Raw genomic sequence first — 15702 nt, 5'->3', positions numbered from 1 at the left:
CTTCTGCCCTAAACTTTCCTGAATGTAATCTACCACAAGCCATGTCTTGCTAAGCGGCTAATAGGAAAAACATGTTCCTCCCTATAAGCTATAACAATGGAACAGAAATGTGACATTTCTACAAACAAAGTAGTTTGTTATCAATGGCATACTAAAACATCTGAATGTTGTTACTGTAGTTTCACTCGTAAATAGTAAAGTATACCAAGGGGGAGTCTACGGGTCTACACTTTAATGTAAGACCACAGGATTAAGTCTGAAATGGAGACCTTTTAATATATTTCACTTGCTACATTTTGAACACCCCCGGTCGTATTTCAAACTTTTGTTTCTGTGACATTTTGTAATCATTTTCGGTTCTGCCTCAGTACACTTTAATTGATTTTAAACACTGCGCATTGTGTGACTTGCTTTCCCAAAGTCAAAGATTAACTCTTAACTAACACATCTGAATAGGAGGGAATCATTGCAAATATAAGGGTGCTAAAACAAATCACCCACAAAAATCATGTACAAAATAAAATGTCTGTCTCTATAACCCTAAAGCCGAAAAAATGGAAATTCCATTACATTTAACATCTTGTATATATATATATTTTCAATAATGGTCGACTTTGGATAATGGGATATATTTATTGAAGTGTAGAATAGAACACATTGCATTCCATAGAGAAGTTTGGCCAAATGGTGGATGGTGACCACTGGGAAGAGAGACTGAATGAGAATTGAGGGTATGGGGTCGCTAGTGCAGGTAGTGGGGCGAGCAGAGGAGAGGATATGAAGATTCTGAGGCACATAGGTATCATAAACAAACTAAGTCATAATAGGAAATTAACATATTCCAAGCCTTTTTTTCATCAATAGCAAGGGGCCTATAGGGAGATTTGGACTAATACTTAGATGGAAGATTCCAGATAACAATTGTCATTCTTTGGGGATCCCTAGTGTATAGAGTGATTGTGTATTTCTGCTTCTCCGGGCACCAGACTTGTAACATTACATAAAGTATTAAGTTCTGTTTTCATCCCTTACTACTTTATCAAACTTTTATTTTTTGCACTGTATTTATTTGACTGTTTAAATTGTCACCAGTCTATGATAACTCCTTTTCTTTTCTATATTAAAACTTCTATTTAATAAGAGTCTTCTTGTGTTCCAACTAGAGATGAGCGAGCACTAAAATGCTCGGGTACTCGTTATTCGAGACAAACTTTTCCCGATGCTCGAGTACTCGTCTCGAATATCGAGCCCCATTGAAGTCAATGGGAGACTCGAGCATTTTTCAAGGGGACCAAGGCTCTGCACAGGGAAGCTTGGCCAAACACCTGGAAACCTCAGAAAAGGATGGAAACACCACGGACATGGACAGGAAACAGCAGGGGCAGCATGCATGGATGCCTCTGAGGCTGCTTAAACGCACCATTATGCCAAAATTATGGGCAACAGCATGGCCATGACAGAGTGACAGAATGAAGCTAGATAGCATCTAAAACATGCAATAATTGACCCAGACACTATAGGGGACGGCATGCAGAGGCAGCGGCAGCAGCGGCAGGCTAGAGAGTGTCTTGGCAACATACCCCAAATGGACTCAGGCTTAAAACCAATGGGTGGCAGAGAGGAACCAAAGGAGGTGAGCAAGAAGCGCTCAAATAATATTGGTAAATGATAAAAGTTTGCCAGTATATTTTGTGGATTACACAGCAGGGTGGCGACAAAGTTAACAAGTTTGATGTGGAAGCCATGAAAACAACCCAAAATTCTGCCTGACACAGCTCGTTTGATAAGGGGACCATGTATGGAGGCAGTGAACTAGTAGTAGATTAAAGGTGCTGCAGTTAAAACTATGTTAGTTGGATCTTGGGATGGAGCGGGCGCTCCGCTGCCAGGCGAGCTTTCGCCAATCCAAGCCCCTGTCTCTAGGCTACTCCCCAAACAGCACTTCTAAGAACCTTTTGTATAAGATCAAGTGTAGTAGCGTTCTTATAAGTTTAGGATATGGCGGGTGAGGGGAATGTAAACAGATGCGCAAGAAGCGCTGAAATAATATTGGTAAATGATAAAAGTTTGCCAGTATATTTTGTGGATTACACAGCAGGGTGGCGACAAAGTTAACAAGTTTGTTGTGGAAGCCATGAAAACAACCCAAAATTCTGCCTGACACAGCTCGTTTGATAAGGGGACCATGTATGCCTACAGTTCATGCCAGTCGCTGCACTGGCTGCCAGTCTCCTTTCGAATACAGTTTAAAATAATAACCCTCATCCATAAAGCTCTGTATAATGCTGCACCCCCCTACCTCTCCTCTCTTATCTCAGTCTATCGCCCAACCCATGCTCTTAGATCCGCCAGTGATCTTAGATTAACCTCTACCCTTGTGCGGACCTCCCACTCGCGTCTCCAAGACTTCTCTAGAGCTGCACCAATTCTATGGAATGCTCTGCCCCGGACTATCAGACTAATACCTAACCTCCAAAGTTTCAAACGTGCTCTTAAAACCCATTTCTTTAGGCAAGCCTATAACACTCATTAACTGCATGAAGTTTTAACTCTTCTACTAACCCGTCCTGTGTCGTCCTCCCATCTGTTATCCAGCAACCAACAGGCACCAGACTTCTCTGCAGTCCCATTCACCCTGGACCTGGTATATAAGATGACGGCTGAGTGGTTCAAGCGACAGCAATTCCATTTATTATATTTTGTTCTATTCCCTAAGAAGAATGGCTTGACCATTAAATATTCTTTTACCTCGTGTTACCCCATCATCTTCATAAACCGTAAGCTCTGGCGAGCAGGGACCTCACTCCTGTTGTTCCATACAAATGTTGTGCTCTGTTACATTACATTTGTATTTGTTTCCTATGATTTGTAAAGCGCTACGGAATATGATGGCGCTATATAAATAAAGATTATTATTATTATGGAGGCAGTGAACTAGTAGTAGATTAAAGGTGCTGCAGTTAAAACTATGTTAGTTGGATCTTGGGATGGAGCTGGCGCTCCGCTTCCAGGCGAGCTTTCGCCAATCCAAGCCCCTGTCTCTAGGCTACTCCCCAAACAGCACTTCTAAGAACCTTTTGTATAAGATCAAGTGTAGTAGCGTTCTTATAAGTTTGGGATATGGCGGGTGAGGGGAATGTAAACAGATGCGCAAGAAGCGCTGAAATAATATCGGTAAATGATAAAAGTTTGCCAGTATATTTTGTGGATTACACAGCAGGGTGGCGACAAAGTTAACAAGTTTGATGTGGAATGCCCTGTAATAGCTCTTGGGCGGTGTGCCTTTTATCGCCTAGGCTCAGCAGTTTGAGCACCGCCTGCTGTCGCTTAGCGACGGCACTGCTGCTGTGCCTAGAGCTAGCGACTGATGGCGCCATGCCCACGGATGGTAGTTCGGAGGAGGAGGTGGAGGAGGGGTGGGAGGAGGAGGAGGCATAGTAGGCCTGAAAGACCTGGACCGAGGTAGGCCCCGCAATCCTCGGCGTCGGCAGTATATGACCAGCCGCAGGGTCAGACTCGGTCCCAGCCTCCACCAAGTTAACCCAATGTGCCGTCAGCGATATATAGTGGCCCTGCCCAGCAGCACTCGTCCACGTGTCCGTGGTCAGGTGGTCCTTGTCAGAAACGGCGTTGGTCAGGGCACGGATGATGTTGTCTGACACGTGCTGGTGCAGGGCTGGGACGGCACATCGGGAAAAGTAGTGGCGGCTGGGGACCGAATACCAAGGGGAGGCCGCCGCCATGAGGTTTGCGAAAGGCCTCGGTCTCTACTAGCCTATAGGGCAGCATCTCCAGGCTAAGCAATCTGGAGATGTGGACATTAAGGGCTTGGGCGTGCGAGTGGGTTGCACTATATTTCCGTTTCCGCTCCAGCGTCTGGGGTATGGAGAGCTGAACGCTGGTGGATGCTGTGGAGGATCGTGGAGGCGACGATGGGGTTTTTGTGCCAGGGTCCTGGGCAGGGGGCTGACTATCAGCTGACACAGGGGAAGGAGCAGTGGTGTGCACGGCCGGAGGTGAACAGGCTTGGTGCCACTGAGTGGGGTGTTTAGCATTCATATGCCTGCGCATACTGGTGGTAGTTAAGCTAGTAGTGGTGGAACCCCTGCTGATCCTGGTTTGGCAAAGGTTGCACACCACAGTCCGTCGGTTATCCGGTGTTTCCTTAAAGAACCTCCAGACTTCTGAAAATCTAGCCCTCGCCGCGGGAGCCCTCGCCACGGGAGCTTCACTACGTGACAAATTTGGCGCTGATGCACCTGCTCTGGCCCTGCCTCTCCATCTGGCCCCACCACTGCCTCTTCCAACCTGTTCTGGTCGAGGACTCTCCTCCGTCTCAGAAGCACTGTGTTCACCAGGCCTCACAACCCAGCTCGGGTCTGTCACCTCATCATCCTCCGATCCCTCAGTCTGCTCCCCCCTCGGACTTCCTGCCCTGACAGCAACTTCACCACTGTCTGACAACCGTGTCTCCTCATCATCGGACACCTCTTTACACACTTCTTCCACTACGTCAAGAAGGTCATCATCACCCACAGACTGCGACTGGTGGAAAACCTGGGCATCGGAAAATTGCTCAGCAGCAACCGGACAAGTGGTTTGTGACTGTGGGAAGGGTCCAGAAAACAGTTCCTCAGAGTATGCCGGTTCAAATGCGAAATTTTCCTGGGAGGGGGCAGACTGGGGGGGGAGGAGGCTGAGGTGCAGGAGCTGGAGGAGTGCCGATTTCGGTGACATGGGTGGACTGCGTGGAAGACTGACTGGTGGACAAATTACTCGAAGCATTGTCGGCAATCCACGACATCACCTGTTCGCACTGTTCTGGCCTCAACAGTGCTCTACCACGAGTCCCAGTAACTTCAGACATGAACCTAGGGAGTGTAGCTCTGCGGCGTTCCCCTGCTCCCTCATCAGCAGGTGGTGTCTCACCCCGCCCAGGACCACGGCCTCTGACCCCTGCAGTAGTTGGACGCCCACGTCCCCGCCCTCGTCCTCTACCCCTAGCCCTCGCGTTAAACATTTTGAAAATGAAAGTTATAACTTTAATTTTTTTTTAACTTTTTTTGTGTTTTTTTGTGTTTTTTTTTTTTTTTTTGTGTTTTTTAGTTTTTAAAACCAAACGATGCTATCCTATTGCTATGGCTATTTTCTAGCCAAGTATGAAAGCACACTGCTATGCCAGATGAGATGACGCTGAGTTACGAAAAAATAAACGTAAAATAAAAAGTAAATGGCAGACTGTGCCTAATTGAAATCAAACCCCTAATAAATTTTCCCACTTCGGTCTTTGCGATGGATATGTGCGTCAGTAAGCACTAAACACAACGGTCGCAAGTCTCACTACAAATTCCTCACAATATGGTAGCAGATGCACTACAGCAAGGACAGCCACCAGCAGATCAACCAGAAATAAAATATATATAACGCTATTGTAGGCCTAAGTAAGCCGTTTGGATTCTCCTAAGGCTATTTTCTAGCCAAGTATGAAAGCACACTGCTATGCCAGATGAGATGACGCTGAGTTTTGAAAAAATAAACGTAAAATAAAAAGTAAATGGCAGACTGTGCCTAATTGAAATCAAACCCCTAATAAATTTTCCCACTTTGGTGTTTGAGGTGGATATGTGTGTCACTAAGAGCTAAACACAACGGTAGCAAGTCCCCCTGCAAATTCCTCACAATATGGTACTAGCTGCAAATAAAAAAAAAAAAGTATAACGTTATTGTAGCCCTAAGAAGGGCTGTTGGGTTCTTGTAGAATCACTCCTGCCTAACACTATTCTAATTGTACAGCCTAACGCTTTCCCTGACCAGCAGCAGCTCTCTCCCTAGCGGCATCCAGACACAGAATGATCCGAGCAGCGTAGGCAGGGGCTAGTCTATTCCAGGGTCACCTGATCTGGCCAGCCAACCACTGCTATCGACGTGTAAGGGTACCACGTCATGCTGGGTGGAGTGCAGAGTCTCCTGGCTTGTGATTGGCTCTGTTTCTGGCCGCCAAAAAGCAAAACGGCGGGAGCTGCCATTTTCTCGAGCGGGCGAAGTATTCGTCCGAGCAACGAGCAGTTTCGAGTACGCTAATGCTCGAACGAGCATCAAGCTCGGACGAGTATGTTCGCTCATCTCTAGTTCCAACCATTCCATAACTCAGAAGAGACGTTACCCAAAGTAAGTACTTTATTAGTGAGTGTAATACTGTATTTGGGCATAGTCTAAGGCAGGGTGTCTCATCAGCCTTAAAAATGACGAGTGGTGGCAGCTAAAATCACCGAGGTTCTGGAGGGCGGAGAGGTGTCAGAGCACAGTCTAGCATGACCCAACAGCCTCACATCCTGAACCTAAGTCTATCATTGTGGCAACAGATAACACACATTTGCTTAAAAAACATATATAAAAATGTGTATATTTGCATGTGATGTTATGTAACCTGAAATGTGGGACATTGATTGACTATATGTCACCTCAACTGGCCCTTGTTTTCTTCAGACTTTTGATGTAAAGTAGATGGCGGAGAACAATAGTCACTACAATCCTTCCCATTCATGGCAATGCACTGCTGATAATCTAGCATTGTTTGTGTTGGAGACAAAACTACAAGGCACACAGTTTAATGTGGGACATAGTTCTGTTCTAGCATCTGAAGCTATACATTGTTTATTTCTTGGTTTGTTGTTTATAGTGATTGCCAATCACTTACAGGAAAGACAATATTAAGAAATGGATCTATTTCTTTAATCTTATTGAAAAATGCGTAAAATAAGGACGGCTATTCCCACTGGCAGATTTTCATTGCCGTCTTTCAAAATAGAACTGTCTATTGGTATAATTTTACAGGTTCAGAAAGTTATATCAATGAAGAGCAATCGCTGAAACAAATTGGGCTGTCTTTTTTTCCTGCAATAAAGTCATAGAATGACTGATTCATCTACTCTGAAAGTAAGGTAATAAAAAAGAAACGTACAATAAGGAAGATAAGGAATAGACTCTCTCTAGGTATAGGGACTTAAATAAAGAAGTAAATCCTTCTAAATGGAATTGGTTTCATGTGGAGGGGGATGTAATTGCTAAGAAACATAGAGATCAAACAATATTGCTGGATAAGAATTCTGATAACTCAAAAGAGTTTTAGAACAAAAAAGAAAAAGTGCAGCTTAGATTTATTTTTTTAGATAAGTTGTTCTGTTTTGGAGCTGCTGATTTATTCAGAGTTTCTCATACACACACACACACACACATATATATATATATATATATAAACTGTCTCCCTCTATATATATACCGGTACTGTATATATATATATATATATATATATATATATATATATATATATATATATGTATACATATATATGTAGAGCACACATCTGTGCTCTGAACTGTTTGTATATATGTGTGCTGTATATAGCCTCCATTAGGCTCCATTAGCCTTATGGATGCCATGAAAGGGGTAATTGTAAGACTTTACACCCACTTTCACAGTGACATCCATCAGCGTATAGAGGTTGGCTGCTTTTATATTCAGCAAAAACACAATTAAATTGCCTCTTAGTGGTATAAGGTGCAGCTACAAAATTTGAATGGTGGTGCTCAAGTACAGCACAGCATACACATCGTCCGACCTCCAGTGTGTCATGTCCAGCCTTTAACCCTCCTCACCTCTGTTTGTATAAGCTGAGTAAAGAATTGAAGTGTGTGCCTCTATTTTCTACCTGTAACTATAAGAACTATAACTACTCCATAACAGTTAAGCAAGTTGTTAAAGGGAACATGTCATGGGGATCTGGGTCACTAATCCACCGACCGTTTATTATGGACCGGTGGTTTTGTATCCCAAATTTTCCAAGTTACCTTGGACCAGAGCTTCCTGAGCCTGTGCAGTCTCCCAGTGAAGCTGGGGCCTATGACTGGAGCTTCACTGTGTGACTTTGGGCACAGCTTAGGCCACAGAGAGACCAGCTAAAGGCTAATTTTGGGAAACGAAACCATCAGTCCATAGGGATCTGCAGGTGGTATAGTGTCCCTTGACAAGTCTTTTTTAAGGAGTAGTTACTTTTCACATATTCTTACCCTTCAACTAACCCTCATGGCTATAATTTTTATCCTCCCCAGGGAAGTGACATGCTATCTGAAGCTAAACCCGGACTTTGGAAAGAACATTGTAAAGGTGGAATTGAAAGTGGGCCTTGTGTGTGATATGTGTGCCTCATATCATACTCATACTACTGTTCTCTCACTTCTAGGCTGTTTGTTTCCCTATCCATCATTCAACTTTCCCTATATTAGAAGTATGGAGCCACATCTTCTGCTTTAAAGGATGTCTTATACCTTTCTCATCATCATATTTAAAAAATCCGGAATTGTTGCAATTTTTACATTAGTCACCAATTCTAATAATATGTTGTCACTAACTGTTCTATAAAGAACATATTTATTAAAATACTGATACTTTACATTATCATCACAGTCATGATTACACCTTTTTAATGGATAACATAGGACTACACCATTTACAATAGGTAATAGTCACAGTTGACTTCCTCCTTGTATAGGTCAGAGAGGATGTCAACATATCTCTCCCATATACGTTCATGAGAATCTCCACTGAAAATTCTTAATAGCCCATGTGGCTGTTATAAAGCATTCTTCTCAATGCTGTTAACAGCTCAGAATCACCTTCATACCCATGAAATCTACTACCAGAAACAAGCAGATTATAAAAAGGAATGACAGTGATATTGAATTGATCCATTGCATGGCACGAAATAATGACCTAACTGACAATGACTTTAACTATGTTTTATCAAGGGAAAGAATGCAGCAAATTAATAAGTCTTAACTTAAACATGATAAGATATAACTATTTAAACATAAAAATATAATAAGCTAGCCTCCAAAAAGCCTCTAGAAAGCACACTGCTTTTTTATTATTAGTGTTCAGTGGACCCGAACCTGCAATGTTCGGGTCCATGAAAAACATTGCAGGTTCGGGTCTTCGGGTGACATCTAAAGGCTTCTACCCTGCAATGTTCGGGTCCATGAAAAACATTGCAGGTTCGGGTCTTCGGGTGACATCTAAAGGCTTCTACCCGTAATCGGTGCTGTGATGAATATATAGAATAAAGCAAGAACGGGGGCAGAGTTTTCTCTTGTTCAACAGTACATCACACAAGTCACTACCATCCCCAACCCCCAAGAATTCCCCTGTATAAGAGCTGGATAGAGTAATTAACTGGGGGGTATCTTAATATATGACTTATGGATTTGTGGTCCACCCCAGCCAGGCACTGGGTGTATTTCTGTGTTTGGGGACAGCGGGACGAAGGCATACCTGTACCTCAATCTATTTTGGACGTCTTGGATGAGGAGATACACAGAACTCTCAAGGGGTCTCATGGGACCAGAACTATGAGATTTCATTGAGAAGTCAGAACTCATTCAAGGTCGGGTTTGTCTATACCTCTCATTAAAGCAGGTCAATGTGTGTTTAGTATTGTCTATTGTGCTTGTAAGGCAATTAAATATATACATTTAACCTACATTGTTCTTTTATCTCGATCAACAAATCCCTTTGCCTATGACTTAGTTATATATACACTACCTGGGTTTGCTCCTGGCCCAATATAATCTTGTTATAGACCGAGCTTATATCAAACGAGAGCTGGTTGCAGGCTACTGTACTATAAGTTTTGTGCCATACTGTAAGTTGTGTGCACAACACTATCTCACATTCTGTGCCTTTCCGAACCTGTGAGTTCAGGCAGTATCTATGAAAGCAACTTCTAACTAACCTTGTGTACCCATAAGAGGTCCAGAATGTCACAGATGCCAGCACCAATCATGGGTGTTACCAGTGGGGTTAAATGTTCATGTTTAGGTGCCATCTTCAGATTTAGTGGGGGTGAGCATTCAGCTTCACTTGGCCAAACCCAAAGCTCAATTGGTGCACTTGTGACACATGCCCATTTAATCCTGAACTAAGAGGAATAGGTCATGGAAAAGCAGGGAGATTCAGGCTGAGACCTCTCCATACATGGTGGGTGTTAAACATGTAAATGCCTCTGGCAAAGCTGCCATTGGCATTTAATTCCATGCAGCTCGTGGGCGCCAACATATTGGATTTGATTGACTCTCCTCTGATGACCTCACAGGTTGCCATGTTGGTTTAGATTGTTGCTCCCTGGAAGTGGCTATCTGTTGCTATGGCAGCCTGGGGTTACACAGGTTAAAGTACCATAGGGGGTCGAAATAAAAAATATATAAAAAGTTTAAAAAAAATAAATTAAAAAAACCAAAAAATTCAAATTACCCCCCTTTCCCTAGAATTGATATAAATATAAATAAACATTAAAAATCATAACCAGGGTAGGTATCACCACATTCCAAAATATCAGTTCAAAATATAATAACGTTATCCCGGTGTAATGGAAAATAGCACCCATATTTTTGCCACTTTAAAAAATATTAAAAATTAAATAAAAAGTGATCAAAAGGCTGTACAGTCCTTATAATGGAAGCATTGAAAACATTATCACAATTCGCAAAAAGTACATAAAACACAGCTTTGTACACTGAAGTATGAAAAAGTGGCAAAAGAAAGAATTTTTTGTACAGCAGGTTTTAAATGTATGAAAACATTATAAATTTGGTATCCTCGTGATCACACCGGCCCAAAGAATAAAGTAGACATGTGATTTGGGGTGCACAGTGAAAGCAGTAAAATCCAAGCCCAAAAGATAATGGCGCAAATGCATTTTTTCACCAATTTCATTGCATTTGGAGTTTTTTTCCTGCTTTCCAGTACTCATCATGGAATATTAAATACCGTCACTATGAAGTGTAATTTGTTACACAGAAAACAAGCACTTGCACAGATCTTTCCATGGAAAAATTAAAAAGTTATAGATGTTTGGAGGTGGGAGTGAGAAATAGAAACGCAAAAACAAAAAAGTACGTGTATAGAGCAAAAGCGTTGCGGGCACCGCCTGCCTAACAACGGGTCTTGTCAGTCAATGGGAGCAGTGGACGGGTACATGCGGAGATAGTGGCTATTCACAGCGGTTGTGCTCTGTCTCCTAAGAGTATACCAGTACGACAAGCAAAAACGAAGAAACGGAGTGGCACTCACCGTTTTGTGAAAGCAGAACTTCTTTATTCTTGGTTCATGTGAGAGGTACACAGGGGGGCACGCAGTGCCGCAAAGCCGACGGGCCGTTTCGCGCCAGCCGGCGCTTTCTCAGGGCAGTGACAACGCATGCGTGCGCCTCACCGGATATCAAGGGGAGGACGCGCGCCTGCGTCGTCATGGTAACAATAAACAATCAAATAAAACATACTCTACTGTTATTGGTTTCCCAAACCCAAACAAGAATTATACCTCGTATCCAATCTCGGGCGGTGTTAACTATATGGGTAAATAGGGGTCCGTTTTGCAGTAAAGATGAGGTGATGTATAGATGGGTGATAGGTCAGAATGTAGACCGTGCTACCTGTTAAAAACATACCTAAACGGAGACACAATGCTGCTATAGTTGGTAACATAATAATAAGAAGAATATCCTAAATGGACTTACAAAAAGACTTTCATATCGTTGCAGTCATTAAGTCCTAAAGCACCCATGGCCCCGAATTTCATGATGCATCTACTCTCTCGACGTAGGAGGTTTAGAGCGCGATCCCCACCCTCAGGACTACCATTCACCCTCTCTATACCTGCGAACTTCAGGACATCAGGGTCCCCGTTGTGTTGCTGTCTAATGTGCTCGATCAGTCGGGGGCAACCATTACCTGTGATAATAGATCTTTTGTGTTCCCTAAATCTCGTGAACAGGCTCCGGACCGTTTTGCCAATGTAATATCGTTGACAGGGGCAGGAGACTACGTAGACGACAAAAGTAGATCTACAAGAGATGAAGGTGTTAACCCATTGGGTGACACCTCCAAATGTAATGTATTTGGCCTGGCTGTTGAAGCTACAGTGACGGCAAGACCCACACTTAAAATTACCCTTGGGGGTCCCTTTTTGTATATACAGTGATACCTCGGTTCTCGAACGCCTTGACTTTCGACCAAATCGGTATTCGAACAGGAAGTTCGAGAAAATTTTGTCTTGGACTCCGAACAAATATTTGGAACTCGAACAGCCGAACGTCCGAGATTAGCCGAGTTGAGCCGAATGGCGTTCATTCGGCCCAGCGCCTTGCCTGCGTCATCATTGTGAGTTAGTGAGAGAGAGAGTCGCTTTGTGGAGAGAGTCACGCAAGTGTGTACTGCAAATTACCCTTCCCTCCTCCCTCCACATTCATTCCCTCCTGCCATAAAGGTTGGTACAGGTACAGTAAATGAAACACAATTTACTGTACTGTACAGTACATTTAATTTTTTTTGTTTTAATAAATACACTTTTCTTTCTTATTTCTTGTTGAGACTCATGTTTTTCTACATATTATATACAAATTAGGCCAGTAAATAGGCATTTTCTGGGGCTTGGAACGAATTAATCCAGTTTCCATTATTTCCTATGGGTTTTTTTGTTTCGGTTCTCGAACAATTTGGTTCTCAACCGACCTCCCGGAACGAATTATGTTCGAGAACCGAGGTATCACTGTGTATATATATATATATATATATATTTTTTATAGCCCTGCTCTCATTTATTTAAAGGCCTCGTTATTCAACCCCCAATTAAATTATATAGAGCTCAGATATACAGATCCCCTACAGCTTAAATAAAATCTTGCTCCACATATACAGTCCCCTCCCAGCTTAGTAATATACTGGGGCAGATTTACTTACCCGGTCCGTTCGCGATCCAGCGGCGCGTTCTCTGCACTGGATTCGGGTCCGTCCGGGATTCATCAAAGCAGTTCCTCCGCCGTACACCAGGTGGCGCTGCTGCGCTGAAGTCCGCTGGAATGCCTCGAAATACACCGGCCTATCCAGGATGATGGTGAGTGAAATTTTCGCGACACAATTTTTTTTTTTAAATGCGGCGGTTTTTCCGAATACGTCGGGTTTTCGTTCGGCCACGCCCCCCGATTTCCGTCGCGTGCATACCGGCGCCGATGTGCCAAATTTCGATCGCGTGCGTCAAAAACCCGGGGCAATTCAGGTACAATCGGCGCAAATCGGAAATATTCGGGTAACACGTCGGGAAAACGCGAATCGGGCCCTTAGTAAATGACCCCCACTGTATCCCATATACAGCCCCTGCAGCTAAGTAATATACTGTACACGATATACAGCACCCCAGCTTAGTTATATACTCTATCCTATATACAGCCCCCCAGCTTAGTGATATACTGTACCCCATTTACAACCCCCCCAGCTTAGCAATATACCATATCCCATATACAGCCCCCCCAGCTTAGTAATATACTGTATCCCATATACAGCCTCCCATCTTAGTGTTATACTATATCCCATATACAGCCCCCAGCTTAGTAATATACTGTACCCCATATACAACCCCCAGCTTAGTAATATACCATATCCCATATACAGCCCCCCCAGCTTAGTACTATACTGTACCCCATATACAGCCCCCAGCTTAGTAATATACTGTACCACATATACATCCTCCCAGCTTAGTAATATACTATATCCCATATACAGCCCCCCAGCTTAGTAATATACTGTATCCCATATACAGCTCCCCAGCTTAGTAATATACTGTATCCCATATACAACCAACCCGTATCCTTCCTAGTATAAAATGATTATGGCCCCATATAATATACACTGAATCCCCGACAGTATAAAATAATTATGGCCCCATATAATATACACTGAATCCACCCCCAGTATAAAATAATTATGGCCCCATATAATATATACTAAATCCCCCCCAGTATAAAATAATTATGGCCCTATATAATATACACTGAATCCCCCCCAGTATAAAATAATTATGGCCCCATATAATATACACTGAATCCCCCCCAGTATAAAATAATTATGGCCCCATATAATATATACTGAACCCCCCCCCCCAGTATAAAATAATTATGGCCCCATATAATATACACTGAATCCCCCCCCCAGCATAAAATAATTATGGCCCCATATAATATACACTGAATCCCCCCCCCCCCAGTATAACAGTATAAAATATTTATGGCCCCATATAATATACACTGAATCCCCCCCCCAAGTATAACATAATTATGGCCCCATATAATATACACTGAATCCCCCCAGTATAAAGTAATTATGGCCCCATATAATATACACTGAATCCCCCCCAGTATAAAATAATTATGGCCCCATATAATATACACTGAATCCCCCCCCAAGTATAACATAATTATGGCCCCATATAATATACACTGAATCCCCCCAGAATAAAATAATTATGGCCCCATATAATATACACTGAATCCCACCCCCAGTATAAAATAATTATGGCCCCATATAATATACACTGAATCCCCCCCCCAGTATAAAATAATTATGGCCCCATATAATATACACTGAATCCCCCCCCCCAGTATAAAATAATTATGGCCCCAAATAATATACACTGAATCCCCCCCAGTATAAAATAATTATGGCCCCATATAATATATACAGCACCCCCCCCCGTATAAAATAATTATAGCCCCAAATAATATATATAGCATACCATCATTCCCCCCCAGTATAAAATAATTATGGCCTCATATGATATATATATATAGCGCCCCCCCAGTATTAAACATTTTCTAGCCCCATAAAATACAAACAGTACATAACATGACTCCCCACACACTTATTAGACACATTTAATTAATTAAAGTACATGAAAAATAATAAAATACAAACTCACTTGCGCACGGCTCCGGTCTTCACGCGGCTCTTCTGTGAGCCGCGGCTCCGCACAGTGACACAGGCGGCGTGACGTCATGACGCCTGTGTCACTGATTAGAACGGAGCGATGCAGCTGCCGGAAAGGCGCCGCGTCGCTCCGCATATAAATCGCGACTGTATCTTAAAGAGACAGGCGCAATTTATTTAGCTGGGGGGGCGATTTGGGTGTTAATGGACGCCCGAGTCGCCCACTTTAGAGTGGCAAATTTTGCCGCCCTTTACAGGGACCTGCATTCTGCCTTCTGAGGCGAGATTTTCATCTCGCCTCATGGCAGATGCGGCCCTGGGTGGACTCACAATAAAGGATTATATGATTTTTGTAATATTACCACACCTTATTACTTGAGACAAACCTTACAAAAAAGAGCAATGGGCAAGTCATTTTTTTCTATTAATAAATCTATGTATAAATGTACTTGCTTTAAATTTAGCCAAAAGAAAAATTATAAATGGTAGATCTCTGACAAATATGGAGCCAATGTATAAAGGCCTAACATCTTCACATTTCCCAAGGATGTTGTTCAATAAACGCTATAGATTGCTTCCATGCTCCTTTTAGTAAGAGGAGGAATCTTTCTGGCAATTGTATCACACAAGCTGTACATGATAACTTTTTCTAATTATATTGGCATGAACACAAACATTCAATGTGCTAACTGAAGGCTATAGAACAGCGGTGGCGAACCTATGGCACGCGTGCCATGGAGGGCACGCAGAGCCCTCTCCATGGGCACCCGCACCATCTCCCCTGCCGTCTATATCTTGAATCAATGAAGCTTCGACCAGCAGGAAAAGCTGCCGATCGCCGAGCGCTCCAGTGATATCTCTTACTGTAGGCTGCTCTGTGCTCACTAGTGCT

The sequence above is a fragment of the Engystomops pustulosus genome, chromosome 5 (assembly GCF_040894005.1).
Source record: "Engystomops pustulosus chromosome 5, aEngPut4.maternal, whole genome shotgun sequence".
Classification (NCBI taxonomy): domain Eukaryota; kingdom Metazoa; phylum Chordata; class Amphibia; order Anura; family Leptodactylidae; genus Engystomops; species Engystomops pustulosus.
The sequence above is the reverse complement of the archived record's forward strand: the minus strand, read 5'-3'. Positions refer to the sequence as shown.